Source organism: Bos grunniens, chromosome 11, assembly GCF_055505025.1.
Source record: "Bos grunniens cultivar Pamir isolate PY7600 chromosome 11, Bosgru_T2T1.0, whole genome shotgun sequence".
In the NCBI taxonomy this organism is placed as follows: Eukaryota; Metazoa; Chordata; class Mammalia; order Artiodactyla; family Bovidae; genus Bos; species Bos grunniens.
Window position 1 is genome coordinate 90852 of NC_141175.1, and position 14149 is coordinate 105000.

Sequence of the window (14149 nt, forward strand, 5' to 3'; positions counted from 1 at the left end):
AAATCAGAAAGTGGTGGATAAGTTGTTTTTTTTTTTTTTTTTAAGGTTTGCGCAGAGGGGGTGGGGGGGAGGGGGAGCTCGCCAGGGCACCTGGTCACAGCGTCTCTTACAGTCTCTCTCTTCCTCTCTTCCTGCTTTTCTCACTTTTTTCTCCCCCTTCATTTTTCGCTACCCTTCTCTTTCCTTGGTTTCTTTCCCTTTACCCTCTTTCTCTCTTTTTCTTCCCTCCTCCCTCTCTTTCTCTCTGTATCTCTTTTTCTAACTTCCTTTCTTCCTTTCTCAATCTTGCTGCATTCCCTGATTCCTTCCTTCTCTGTTCCTCTCTCCTTTTCACTCTTTAGCTTTTTCTCTATCTTTAGATCTTTCTCTATTTTTTCTTTTTTTTTTTTTTTTTTCTCTTTTTATTTATTTATTTTTTTTGCTTGGGTGAGGCCCCCCTGAGGGGGTTTTCTTCAAGGAGCAGGCTCTGTATATTGTGTGTTTTTTTTTTTTTTTTTTTAAAGCTCCTTTGTTTAAAAGAAATCTTTTTTATCTTTTTCAGCTTTAGGCAATGCTCTGGGAGACTTTGGATGTAAACTGGGGAATTCTTAGGCCCTGGGAGGTGCAAGCGGAGGTGGAGTAGTCGCCTTAAATCAGAAATTGTTGGATAAATTTTTAAAGGTTTGTGTAGAGGGGGAGGGGGCTCGCCAGGGCGCCCGGCCGCAGCGTCCTGTAAGCCCTCTCCTTCCTCCGGAGGTAGAGCACAGTCTCCCTCCTTTTCTTCGTCAATGGCAGAAAATATGATCTGCGCAGAAGGTGGAGACCCACTACCATCCACCGCTGTAGCCTCTCCCATAGGCTATCCCACAGCCTCATGACGAGGGTCCAGAACATTTTTAATCATATTTATAGGATAAGTTTTAGTTGTTTTTTACCTTCACCCAAGTATCTAAATTAACAGTAGCCTCTTTAACAGTTTCAAGATTACTTGTGTAAAGAGTTGCCATTCTTAGTTTCAGTGTTACCCATGTCAGAAAATTAAGTATAATAGAAGATAAAGCTTTTAGCTTTTAAAAGATCAGGCTCTTCTTTGGCCTTTTAACTTCAGAAACCGTTTTCTCTCTCTAAGTCTAACTCTTTTAACACTTTCAACACTTCCCACTCCTCTCGCCCTGTCTATCCTACAGGGGGGTCCGCGGCACCCTTGAGTGGGGTCCTAGCCGTCCCGAACCCTGGAAGAACAATAGGGCTGGTGACCCAGATTGTTCCGGGGGAGGAACAGTAGGCTGATGGCCCAAACTGTTCCGAGGGAGGAGCAGTAGGGCTGGTGACCCAAACTGCTCCGTGGGGGAACAAGAGGGCTGGTCACCCAGTTGTTCCGAGAACGGGGAGCAATAGGGCTGATGGCTCTGATTGCTTTGGGGAGCTTACCTTCGAAAGTCCCTGTTCGGGCGCCACCTGCCGGGGACCAGCCCCGGCTGAACCAGGGTATTCGAAGGAGAGACGGCGTCGGCGAAGATCAGGAAACAATTGCTTAATTAAACGTTAATTAAGGATATAAAGAGTAATAGAATGAGGATAGCTCAGTAGGAAAATTCAGTGGAGAAAAGAGGCTGAGATAAGGATAGCTCAGTGAGGAAATTCAGCGTAGAAAAGAGGCTGAATAATTCAGCCAGAAGGTAAGAGAAAGAACGACATGGTGAGACCAAGTTTCGGTGAACAAGGCCCACACTTTATTTTTCAAAGTAGTTTTTATACCTTAAGTTATGCACAGAGGATAATGGGGGAAGGGGTAGAGTCAGGCAGCAAGCCAGGCTTTCTTCCTGCAAACTTAGCATATGCAAAAGTTAGGTGATTTGCATCATCTTCTGGCCCGGAGGCCTGTTAACATTTTAAGACCTTTTCTTCAGAAAACTTATTTTTCTCTAAAGGTGATTGGTCAGGAGCCACCCTCCAAAAGCATTAGATAAAGTTGCATTCCTACAGAGCAAAGGTGTGGTGGGCTATAACAAGAAAAAGAATTAACTCAAGGGTCCCAGGTTACAAACATTAAAGCTACTATTTACACCAATTATATTAATCAATACACTGCCAGGGACACAGCAGGTAAGGGATATGGAAACTTAGCAGCAAACATTGGCCCAACAAGTGAAAATCCCTTCACCAATACAATTTCTAATCAATCTTTTAACTACTCAAAAGAATCTGTGTTTAGACAGTTTAGGACATCTCCTGCCTCTCACAGTTGGGAGGCTCCGAACAATCACATGAGGCCGGAAAAACCTATTCAGGCAGGCTAGAGGATTTCCAAAGGAGTTTGTAGGTTAAACACTGTCACACCCAGGAATTATTAACTGGAGCTGTAAGCTAACTTTTTTCAGAGAGGTAGTGGGGGACAGCCCCCCGTAAAGTCAGAGGTGTAGGTGAAAGCACAAAGCAGAAAGTAGGCAGACTCTGGTTTTGGGGGTAGATTGCTCAAGAATTTCCAGGGAGACTCCTGAGGCTTGATCCCGCCTTTGCGTATGCCAAGCCTCCTTCCTCATGACCTTTGTCATGGGTGGAGTTCCTCACGCTGGCTACCTGCAGTGATAGAATTCCAGTTGAGCTATTCCAGATCCTGAAAAGTGCTGCACTCAATATGCAATATGCACTCAATATGCAATATGCCGGCTCCCGGCAGGGATCGACTGGCACCTAGGCAACCCCGGTCCGTGACAACCGTGGTTCCGTGTCTATCGAATGACATGCCGACCGCAGGGGGCTCGTGGACGCGTACGAGCCGTGGAAAGCTGGCACCGGGGAATCATCCCGAGGACACACCCTCCGGTTCCACGGTGCTCACGGGAGCGTTTGGGTCGTCGTCGTCGTCGTCGTCGTCGTCGCCGTATTCCCTAAGACGTACGCAGTCGCGTGGATTCAAACGGCGTCTATTGGGAAAGCACGGATCGCTCCCCGGATCACCGGAGAAGGCCACGGCAACCCACTCCAGTCCTCTCGCCTGGAAACTCCCATGGGCGGAGGAGCCCGGTAGGCCACGGTCCACGGGGTCGGGAAGAGTCGAACACGACCGAGCGACTTCCCTTTCCCTTTTCCCTTCCACGCATCGGAGAAGGCCGTGGCAACCCACTCCAGTGTTCTCGCCTGGAGAATCCCAGGGACAGGGGGGGAGCCTGGCGGGCTGCCGGCTGTGGGGTCGCACAGAGTCGGACACGACGGAAGCGACTTAGCGGCAGCCGCAGCAGCAGCAACCGGATCACCTCAGAAGGACTTAGACACGAGTCTCGGTGGAGAGAGGATGGATCCTGCCAACCATCTCACTTCTGGGTAGACCTCGAAAGAAAATAAAACCTGAAACTCGCAGAGAGAGGCCTGCACCCCCAGGTCCATCGCAGCATCCATTCACAAGAGTCAAGATGGGGACCCAGCCCAAGTGTCCATCAAGGGAAGACTAGATCAAGAAGATACACGATCCAGGTAGAGATCGATCGATAGGGAGATCTAGGTGTCCCAGGTAGCCCCAGGAATGAACACAGTCTTACATCGTGATCGCATGGATGGGACTTAGGGAGTGATGCCCAATGAAGAAGTCAGGTAGAGAAAGAAAAAGAGTTTCTCCTGTCACTGACATGCCATGCAAGGCCACCTAAAACAATGAAAACGATCATCACAGAGCGGCTGGGGGAGGGAGACATGGGAAGATGCCGATGTAACGGCGGGCGGGGGGGGGGGGGGGGGGAACTTCACGGATAAGGTACATATATACTGTCTACGTCACAAAGAGCACGGTGATTCTAAAGAATAGTATTGGTATTATCGTCGTCTCATATTCGGAGAAGGCAACGGCACCCCACTCCAGTCCTCTTGCCCGGAAAATCCCGTGGACGGAGGAGCCCGGTAGGAGCCCGGTAGGCCGCAGTCCACGTTGTCGCACAGAGTCGGACACGACGGAGCGACTTCCCTTCCCGTTTTCCCTTTCACGCCTTGGAGAAGGACATGGCAACCCACCGCAGTGTTCTTGCCTGGAGAACCCCAGGGACGGGGGTGCCCGGCGGGCTACCGTCTACGGGGTCGCACAGATTCGGACACGACGGAAGCGACGCAGCAGCAGCAGCAGCAGCAGCAGCAGCAGCATTATCCTATTCGAAAGTCGCCATGACCGTGGACATGACGCATTCACTTCCCGTACAATGGAAGAAGGACATGGCAACCCACTCCAGTAGTCTTGCCTGGAAAATTCCATGGACGGAGGAGCCTGGTAGGCTACAGTCCGTGGGGTCGCAAAGAGTCCAGCACGACTGAGTGACTTCACTTTCTTTCGCATACAGTCATGGCATGTATGGGTTGTGGTCAAGCTATGAGCTACCGCTTGGGTGGTCATGAATGATTCTTTTGCAACAGACAGGTGCATCAAGTCACCATTCTGTACACGTTAGAACAGAGGATGTTGTATGTCCTTAACGAAGAACATTCTATTTCAATACACCGGGACATGACACACATAACATCACCTAGTTTTATTATCTTTCAATGAATGGTCAGTATTGGCTGCACGCCAAAAAAAAAAAAAAAAAGGAAAGAAAGAAAAAAGAAAAGAAAGCTTTATTGTGTGTGGGGGTGGGGTGGGGGGTGGGGGGGGGGAGGGTCTTAGATATTGCCATGCAGGGACACAGATTTCAATAAAACCCAGGGAATGTTCCACAGGAAAGAGTCAGGGGCCTAGAAAGCTGAACCTCGTGAGGTTGTCAAGCCAGCTGAGAGCAATTAGGATTTGCTGTCATGCAACAAGGGACATGTTTCTTCTTCCAGGGTAGACGGTCACAAGGTATTTAGGGAAAGGGGAGGGTGTGAGAGGTATCTTGAATTTCGGGAACACTGTTTCCTTAGATGATCTGGAGGCCTCTGGGACCCAGTCAGTGCTCCAAGTGGACATTCCATCCAGACTGAGACACACGGACCTCTTCCTCGATGGCCTCCCCTCTCTATTTGGGGGAGCTCTCTCGGCCACGCTGATTCCACTTGGATGTGTCTTTCCCACGTCACACCCTTTGGCATTCAAAGATATCCTTCCATCGTTTTCTAAAGAGACCCGGTGTATGTATCTTTGGAGCGATGATGAGCATCAGACACGATCCCTCTCCGTGGCGCGGTTTCGGGCACGACACACCAAGACGGGGACACATACATTCCACGTCCCTCTCGGCCATCGAGAGAGGCCGTGTACGGCACGTGATGCCACGGGACCGGTGAGGTCCTCGGGTTCAGCCCTCCCTCGACTTGGCTGTGGTCTTTGGTTTTGTTCTGTTCCGTGTGTGCTTTCTGACCCACGTGATCTCTCCGGATAGGGCACCCCATCCAAGCTCAAACCCATCGAGTCTGTGTGACTCCTATTCACGCATCAGGTGGGGATATCGACGCCCTCCACGTGGATCCATCACAATCGCCGTTCTGGGTTCAGGAGGATCCTGTTGTGTGTTCTGGGCGCGCTACGTGCTGTCCGTGTGAACTGTGGAATGAGGTTCGTGACATTGAACAGGAGACAGGGATCAAGACCATCCCCATGGAAAAGAAATGCCACAAAGCAAAATGGCTGTCTGGGGAGGCCTTACACATAGCTGTGAGGAGAAGAGAAGCGAAAACAGAGGAGAAAAGGAAAGATACACACATCTGAATGCAGAGTTCCAAAGAATAGCAAGAAGAGATAAGAAAGCCTTCTTCAGCGATCAATGCAAAGACATAGAGGAAAAGCACAGAATGGGATAGACTAGGGATCTCTTCCAGAAACTCAGAGATACCAAAGGAACATTTCATGCAAAGATGGGCTCGATACAGGACAGAAATGGTATGGACCCAACAGAAGCAGAAGATATTCAGAAGAGATGGCAAGAATACACAGAAGACCCTTACAAAAACGATCTTCACGACCCAGATAATCACGATGGTGTGATCCCTGACCTAGAGCCAGACATCCTGGAATGTGAAGTCAAGTGGGCCTTAGAAAGCATCACTACGAACAAAGCTAGTGGAGGTGATGGAATGCCAGTGGAGCTCTTCCAAATCCTGAAAGATGATGCGGTGAAAGTGCTGCACTCAATATGCCAGCACATTTGGAAAACTCAGCAGTGGCCACAGGACTGGAAAAGGTCCGTTTTCATTCCGATCCCAAAGAAAGGCAATGCCAAAGAATGCTCACACGACCGCACACTTGCACTCATCTCACACGCTAGTAGAGTCATGCTCAAAATTCTCCAAGCCAGGCTTCAGCAATATGTGCACCGTGAACTTCCTGATGTGCAAGCTGGTTTTCGAAAAGGCAGAGGAACCAGAGATCCGATTGCCAACCTCCGCTGGATCATGGAAAAAGCAAGAGAGTTCCAGAAAAGCATCTATTTCTGCTTTCTTGACTATGCCAAAGCCTTTGACGGTGTGGATCACAGTAAACTGTGGAAAATTCTGGAAGAGATGGGAATACCAGACCACCTGACCTGCCTCTTGAGAAATCTGTACGCAGGTCAGGAAGCAACAGTTCGAACTGGACATGGAACCACAGACTGGTTCCAAATAGGAAAAGGAGCTCGTCAAGGCTGTCTATCGTCACCCTGTGTATTTAACTTATACGCAGAGAACATCATGAGAAACGCTGGACTGGAAGACACACACGCTGGAACCAAGATTGCCGGGAGAACTATCAATCACCTCGGATGTGCAGATGACACCACCCTCATGGCAGAAAGTGAAGAGGAACTCAAGAGCCTCTTGATGACAGTGAAAGAGGAGAGTGAAAAAGTGGGCTTAAAGCTCCACATTCAGAAAACGAAGATCACGGCATCCGGTCCCATCACTTCATGGGAAATAGATGGGGAACCAGTGGACACGGTGTCAGACTTTATTTTTCTGGGCTCCAAAATCACTGCAGATGGTGACTGCAGCCATGAACTTAAAAGACGCTTACTCCTTGGAAGGAAAGTGATGACCCACCTAGATAGCATATTCCAAAGCAGAGACATTCCTTTGCCAACAAAGGTTCGTCCAGTCAAGGCTACGGTTTTTCCTGTGGTCATGTATGGATGTGAGCGTTGGACCGCGAAGAAGGCTGAGCGCCGAAAGAATGGATGCTTTTGAGAGAATGGTGGTGTTGGAGAAGACTCCTGAGGGTCCCTTGGACCGCAAGGAGATCCAACCAGTCCATTCTGAAGGCGACCAACCCAGGGATTTCTTCGGAAGGACTGATGCGAAAGCTGAGACTCCAGTCCTTTGGCCACCTCATGCGAAGAGTTGACTCATTGGAAAAGACTCTGATGCTGGGAGGGATTGGGGGCAGGAGGAGAAGGGGACGACAGAGGAGGAGATGGCTGGATGGCATCACTGACTCCATGGACGTGAGTCTCAGTGAACTCCGGGAGTTGGTGATGGACAGGGAGGCCTGGCGTGCCGCGCTTCATGGGGTCGCCAAGAGTCGGACACGACTGAGCGACTGATCTGATCTGATCTGATCTGATGTGCTGTCCGTGATCTCACGTGCCTTTCGGGCATGGGTGATGGAGACGGACACCAAGCGGCAGGGCGGCCATCTGGCATCTCGGCCTAGAGCGGTTTCACAAGTGACATCTCAGAACCGGGGCTGAGACAGCCATCCCTCCCCGGGCCCCCCTCGGTGGCCGGGATGGGGGTGGGGTGGGGGAGTGTGAGGTTAGGGAGACGGGAGTGGGGGGGCTGGGCTAAGGGTCGGGGTCGGGGGGGGGGGGGGGGGGGCGGCGCGCGAGGCGAGGGGACCGTCCCAGTCCCCCTGAGAAGTGAAGGCAGGTTCCGTCCCCCTGAGAACTTCCTGCCTTCAGGCGTGTGAGAGGCGTAGGTTTCTCTCCAATCCACGGCCACGCATCATTTTCCGCCCTGTTCAAAAACACAGACAAAAAACGTATTTGTTTATCTCGGCTTGTTTTCTGGCCGAGGCCAAAGACCTCTTCAAGCGTGTCCAAAGGGTCTGACAGGATGGGAGGGTGCAGGTCAATCCATGTGTCAAGAGATCCAGAGAACCTGTCACAACTGTGACTCGGGCGTTTTTCAGAAACAGGCCCATCTGGATGTATTCCCTGGACAGGAGTCACCCCAGAAGTTTCCTTGAAGGGATCGAGTTGCAGGAGTCGGGGTCGTGGCCCCGCCGCCGCCGCCGCCGCCGCCGCCGCCGCCAAAGGGCCCCCTCAGCCCGGCAGGCCGGCAGGCCGGCAGGCCGGCAGGCCAGCAGGCCCTGCAGGCAGGGGCTATTGTCTGTGGGCCCCACCCCCACCTTCCCCCACCCTCCCCCTGCAGGGCCTCGCCGGATAGCTTCATTCAAATGCAGAAAGCTTTCCAGTCAAGTCAGAGCCTCTGACTTCGCCTCGAGCTTCTCTCTATTGAATGGTGATCCGCCCCACCCAGCCATTCCATGTCTCCACCTTGAGACGGCCCCTTCGGCACCGCGCGGAGGAAGGGGGCTGGGGGGTGGGGAGGGAGGCCGAGGGACAGATTCGCCTCGTGTCAGGCCAAAGGAGTCTCCTCCTTTTGGTAACCCAGGAAACCCCGCTCACGCGTGTGAGGATCACGGACGTGCGTGGAAACAGCCACCGTCCCTTGACATCTTCCCCTCCGTGGGAGGAGGTTTTCCTCCCTGCCTGCCTTCAGAGGGACAGAAAAGGAGGGAGGGGCAGAGCGTTCCTCTGGCGCTGGCCGGCTCTTAAGTCACTTGACTCCAAAACACTCCACAGGGCACGGAGGTTCACGTGCAGTGGGGTGGGGTGGGGTGGGGTGGGGTGGGGTGGGGACGGCGGCCTACTCCGGACCCCACCAGTTTTCCCTCCTCTTGACACTTGCCTGGAACCCATGAAAAGCTGAGCTGGTGACTGTGTGTGTGAGTGCGTGCATGTACGCGTGTACATGAGAGACGGCGCGTGTGCGTGTGCGTGTGCGTGTGCGTGTGCGTGTGCATGGACGTGAGAGAAAAAGAAAGGAAAAAAAAAAAAATCCAGAAGGAAGGAAGGAAGGAAGGAGGGAAGGAGGAGGGAGGGACGAAATAGGTTAGTTCGTAGGGGCCTCCGTGTCATGGCAAGAGTTTCTGAGCACAGATCCTCCGTTCAGGGAAACAGTGATCGTATCTCCTCTCAGGAGGCCGTGATGTCGATGGACGGGTGCGGGAAAGCAGGCCTGGGGTGCAAGCCATCAGGTTTTGTGTGTGTGTGTGTGTGTGTTTTCCCTCAGAGGCACTTGTAGGGAAACCAAGGAAACACACAGGTTCATCCCTGGAGCGGATTCGAGAAACCAGTCGGCAGAGGGAGAGGCAGTCTAGGAGGCTGATTTTTAGACGTCAGGGTCGGGCCCTGGAGCGGGTTGCCATGTCCTTCTCCAGGAGGCCTTCCTGGCCCGGGGATGGAACCCGGGTCTCCTGCATCGCAGGCAGACTCTTGACCGTGTGAGCCACCAGGGAAGCCCCGTCAGAAACATTCACCAAGTCCTCTAGCTTCCATCCGCAGGGCTTCAGGCACAGGGCCTTTTGAGTTCTCCGTCAGAAGGGCAAGAGAACATGGGACGTTGGTCCCTCCCCCCCGAGAGAGGGTTGTTTGATAACGGAGGCAGCTCGGAACACTTCAGGCTCCAGTCCCCCTCTCGGGTGAAGAACCACACGCAAAGCAACACACACACACACACACACACACACACACACACACACACACACACACACACACATATATAGGACACGACTCTCCTATCCGGAAGTGTGTACCCCCGTTTCACGGAAACATCCTCTGGGCCCCTAAGGAACGTGTGGCAATCACTCTGGCCAAGGAGATAAGAATCCTCCACGGAGAGTTTCTGAAGTCTGGAAGGACCAGGTCGAGAGAAAAAGAGAGACGATTCCCTTCTGCTGAGAGGGGTGCTGTATGAAGCGACCAAGGGGATGGCCATCTTTCCAAATTCCCATTTTAAACCTCGTGTCCTTTTCGGTCCTTTGTTTTTCCCTTTGTATCTGGAAAGCAACAGGTGGAACGGTAGGTCCTTTCATTATTTTCTTTCTTTCTTTCTCTCTTTCTCTCTTTCTCTCTTTCTTTCTTTCTTTCTTTCTTTCTTTCTTTCTTTCTTTCTTTCTTTCTTTCTTTTTCCTGCCTGCCTGCCTGCCTGCCTGTCCGCCCGCCCGTCCCTCCATCTGTCTTCTCTCTGTCTCTCTCGCTTTTCACTCAGGTTAGGGAATTAAAAAAAAAAAAAAAAAAAAAGAGGACTCTGTATTTCTGCAGGTCAGGAAGCAACAGTGAAAACTAGACGTAGAACCCAACAGGCTGGTTCCAAATAAGGGAAAGGAGTCCATCAAGGCTGTCTATCGTCACCCTGCTTATTGAATGTACACGCTGAGTACACATCATGAGGAGCGCTGGGCTGGATGAAGCACAAGCTGGAATGAAGATGGCCGGGAGACATATCCATCCCCTCAGATATGCACACGACAGCACCCTCACGGCAGAAATGAAGCCCAGGGTGGGTTTCCAAAGTCGTGTTCGTTTCAGGTGTTCAGTCTTTTCCCTTGGAGAGGTTCATGCAACATCATACGTCTACTTTCCCGTGCTGGCATAGTATATAGTAGGTGCTTGTGGATTCTTTGGATGTACAGTTTATGTGTCCATGTGCAACCAGCCCTCCTAAGTGGACCGTCCTGCCCTTCCTCCCCCCGCCCCAGCCCCCCCCCCCCCCCCCCCAATCCTCTTTTCCTCAAGAAGTCAGGCATCCACTTCAGCCTCCTGTTCCTCAGTTCATCCAACCCCATGGAGGAAGTCATTCCTCCAGTTTTTCCATCGGTTCTCTACACCTCGCCTGATGGTGGCGGGTGACTGGAAGACTGACAGTTCTGAAGAACTTTGCAAGAGCTTTGGGTGAAGCGTGTCCATCAGTAAAGACCATGGAAGGTATGCCCCACGTGGCAAACACCATTGCTTTGAGTTGTGGTCGGTTTGCCTGGCTTCAGTGAGGGACGGAAGGGAGGCTTCCACCTTCCACAGAGAAAGCTATCCCTAGCGTACCAAGGACGTTTGACAACCCCCCGCCACCCCAGGTTACAGGCGCGACAGGTCAGACTGTAGCAATCATCATGTCCAGGGTGTATTTACAACAGGCAGACTCATCTTAAAGGCACTCTGTCCTGTGAAGGTGGAGGGAGGGGAGCGAGAGGCAGAGGGACGACGACAGAGGAAGGAAGGAGAAAAAGAGGGGACAGGAACACACAGAGTGGGGCGGGGTGGGGGGGGGGGGTGAGGCATGTGTGGCGTGTCTGTGACATGCCCAGGTGGTGTTGCGTGGGTGGAGAGTGTGCGGCCCTGTGTGTGTGTGTGTGTGTGTGTGTGTGTGTGTGTGTATGGGGGGGGGGGGGTAGGTGTGTGGTGTGAGTGTGTTGTGTATAGCTGCCACGGGGGGCCGTGTGGGCGGCATGGGTGTGTGCGTGTGGCGTCCGCCTGTGGGTGCGGGGGCAGAGACAGAGGCCGAGAGACACAGCCAGGCAAAGGACAACAAAGTGTGTGTGTGGGGGGGGGGGGGGCGGGGCGGGGCCGGGGGGGGGGGAGGTGTGTGTGTGTGTGGCCAGGTGGGGGGGAGGTGTGTGTGGTGTGGGGGTGGCGGGGCGGGGTGTGAGAGTGTGTGTGTGTGTGCGCGCGCGCGCGTGCGTGTGGGCATGCATGTGGTGTGTGGGCAGAGGCAGAGCGTCACATCCAGGCATAGAACAACGCTGTGTGTGTGTGTGTGTGTGTGTGTGTGTGTGTGTGTGTGTGCGCGCGCGCGTGGGCGTGCGTATGTGTGTGGTGTGGGCCGGGTGTCTGTGTGTTGGGGGGGGGGGGGGGCGAGGCAGTGTGTGGCGTTGTGGCATGCTCAGGTGGTAGTGCGTGGGTGGTGTGTGTGGCCGTGTGAGTGTTTTGGGGTGGGGGGGGGGTTGGTGTGTGGTGTGGGTTTGTTGTGTATAGGTGCCACGAGGGCGCGTGTGGGCCGCATGGGTGTGTGCGTGTGGGGTGCGCCTGTGGGTGCGGGGCGGCAGAGACAGAGGCCGAGAGAGACAGCCAGGCAAAGGACAACGCTGTGTGTGTGTGTGTGGGTGTGTGGGTGTGGTGTGAAGGGCCCTGCGTGTGGGCGGGGTGTGTGTGTGTGGTGTGGGCGGCATGGGTGTGTGTGTGTGGCGTGCACCTGTGGGTGCAGGGGCAGAGACAGAGGCCGAGAGACACAGCCAGGCAAAGGACAACAAAGTGTGTGTGTGGGGGCGGGGGGCGGGGCGGGGGAGGTGTGTGTGGTGTGGGGTGGCGGGGCGGGGTGTGAGAGTGTGTGTGTGTGTGCGCGCGCGCGTGCGTGTGGGCATGCATGTGGTGTGTGGGCAGAGGCAGAGCGTCACAGCCAGGCAAAGGACAACGCAGTGTGTGTGTGTGTGTGGTGTGTAGGGCCCTGCGTGTGTGTGGTGGGGGAGAGGGTGTGCGTGTGGGGGGCGGGGTGTTTATGGGCTGTGTGTGTGTGTGGGGGGGGGATGCGTGTGTGTGCACGCCGTGTGGGGGTGGGGGGGTGTGTGGGTGTGGGGGGGTGTGTGTGTGTATGGGGGTAGGGGGTAGGTGTGTGGTGTGAGTGTGTTGTGTATAGCTGCCACGGGGGGCCGTGTGGGCGGCATGGGTGTGTGCGTGTGGCGTCCGCCTGTGGGTGCGGGGGCAGAGACAGAGGCCGAGAGACACAGCCAGGCAAAGGACAACGCAGTGTGTGTGTTGGGGGGGCGGGGAGGGGGTGGTGGGGGTGGGTGGTGTGTGGCCGATGTGTAGGGCCGTGCGTGTGGGTGGGTGGGTGGGTGGGGGGGGGCGGGGGGGAATGCATGTGGTGTGTGGGCAGAGAGGCAGAGCGTCACAGCCAGGCAAAGGACAACGCTCTGTGTGTGTGGGTGGGTGGGTGTGGTGTGAAGGGCCCTGCGTGTGTGTGTGTGGGGGGGGGGTGTGTGTGTGGTGTGGGCGGCATGGGTGGGTGCGGGGGCAGAGACAGAGGCCGAGAGACACAGCCAGGCAAAGGACAACGCAGTGTGTGTGTGTGTGTGTGTGTGTGTGTGTGTGTGTGGTGTGGGGGGCGGGGGTGTGCGTGTGGGGGGCGGGGTGTTTATGGGCTGTGTGGGGAGGGGGGATGCGTGTGTGCACGCCGTGTGGGGGTGGGGGGGTGTGTGGGTGTGTGTGTGTGTGTGTGTGGTGTGTGCCTGCAGGTGGTGCGGGCAGAGACAGAGAGACGCAGCCAGGCGCCAAGGAGGACGCAGTGTGTGTGTGTGTGGGTATGCACGTGGGGGGTGTGGTGTGCGGGCGGGCGGAGACAGAGAAACGTGCATGGATGGATATCCCGCATCATTCGCTTGTGTTTCCTGAGCGCGTTCATCACCTCCGCGATCCAGACCACTCCCGTCCGTGACAGGTGACTCTGCCACCACCAGCCCGCACTTGGTCTTTTGGCAGGCAGACAGGGGGGTGTTCTGAGCTGGCGGCGGGGGGCGAGGGGCGCGACTTGCTGTCCCCAAGCCAGCTTTGAATCCTCGCGCTCTGCCCCTGAACCTGACTGGAGCAAGTGGATCCGCGTGCTCTGTCGTTTGAAATCCTTGGCGGGAGACGGAAAAGCCCCCACATGCCAAGGGGGAGACAAGGCCCCAAAGAAGGAAGTCAGCTCCCTTGGGTTCAAAATAGCTGTCCTCCAAAATGGATCAAGTTTCCCCACACGAGATTTCCAATCCAAACCTAAAAAAGCCCAAGGGGGCTAAACCCATCCCGCCCCGTTGACCTGTGGCCCAAGGTGCCCCTCCCCCCACAGCCTCCTTCCACAGCCCCAGGGCATTCAAGAGTTCGCCGGCCCCGCCTGCCTGCTCCATCCGTGGTCCTCCCGCCCCCCCTGCAGGACCCTCTAAAAAAAGCGACCGACAGGCAGGTGGCGCCCGACAACCAACCCGCTGTCCGGAGAGCCGGCCGCAGCCTAGAAGCTCCGAGGGAGACCAGCAGGGACTCGTTGCCAAGACGGGGCCCATCCTAGGGCGCAGTTTCTCCGCTCAGTCAGCGACGCGGACAGGAAAAGAGGACACGCCGACACTTCTCGAGGACGTCCCTGGGCGAGGTACGACGGACGCGGGGAGCGGGGACAGGCGGGGGGGGAGGGGAAGGATTCTCGACCA

The 14149-nt window shown here is 54.7% G+C and overlaps 1 long non-coding RNA gene across 2 annotated transcripts in view; it reads right to left on the reverse strand.

Moving 5' to 3' along the window:
• Window positions 1–6848: 6848 nt before the first annotated feature.
• Window positions 6849–14149, reverse strand: part of LOC147362146 (uncharacterized) — a 23726-nt gene continuing 16425 nt past the window's right edge. The window contains exons 2-3 of one of the 2 annotated variants that reach the window (XR_015135993.1): window positions 7806–7866; window positions 6849–7560 (exon numbers count right to left, since the gene is read on the reverse strand). This is a non-coding gene — a long non-coding RNA (uncharacterized LOC147362146). Of the gene's footprint in view, window positions 7561–7805; window positions 7881–14149 lie in introns of those variants that run through there. The other variant, XR_015135992.1, reaches the window with a different exon arrangement.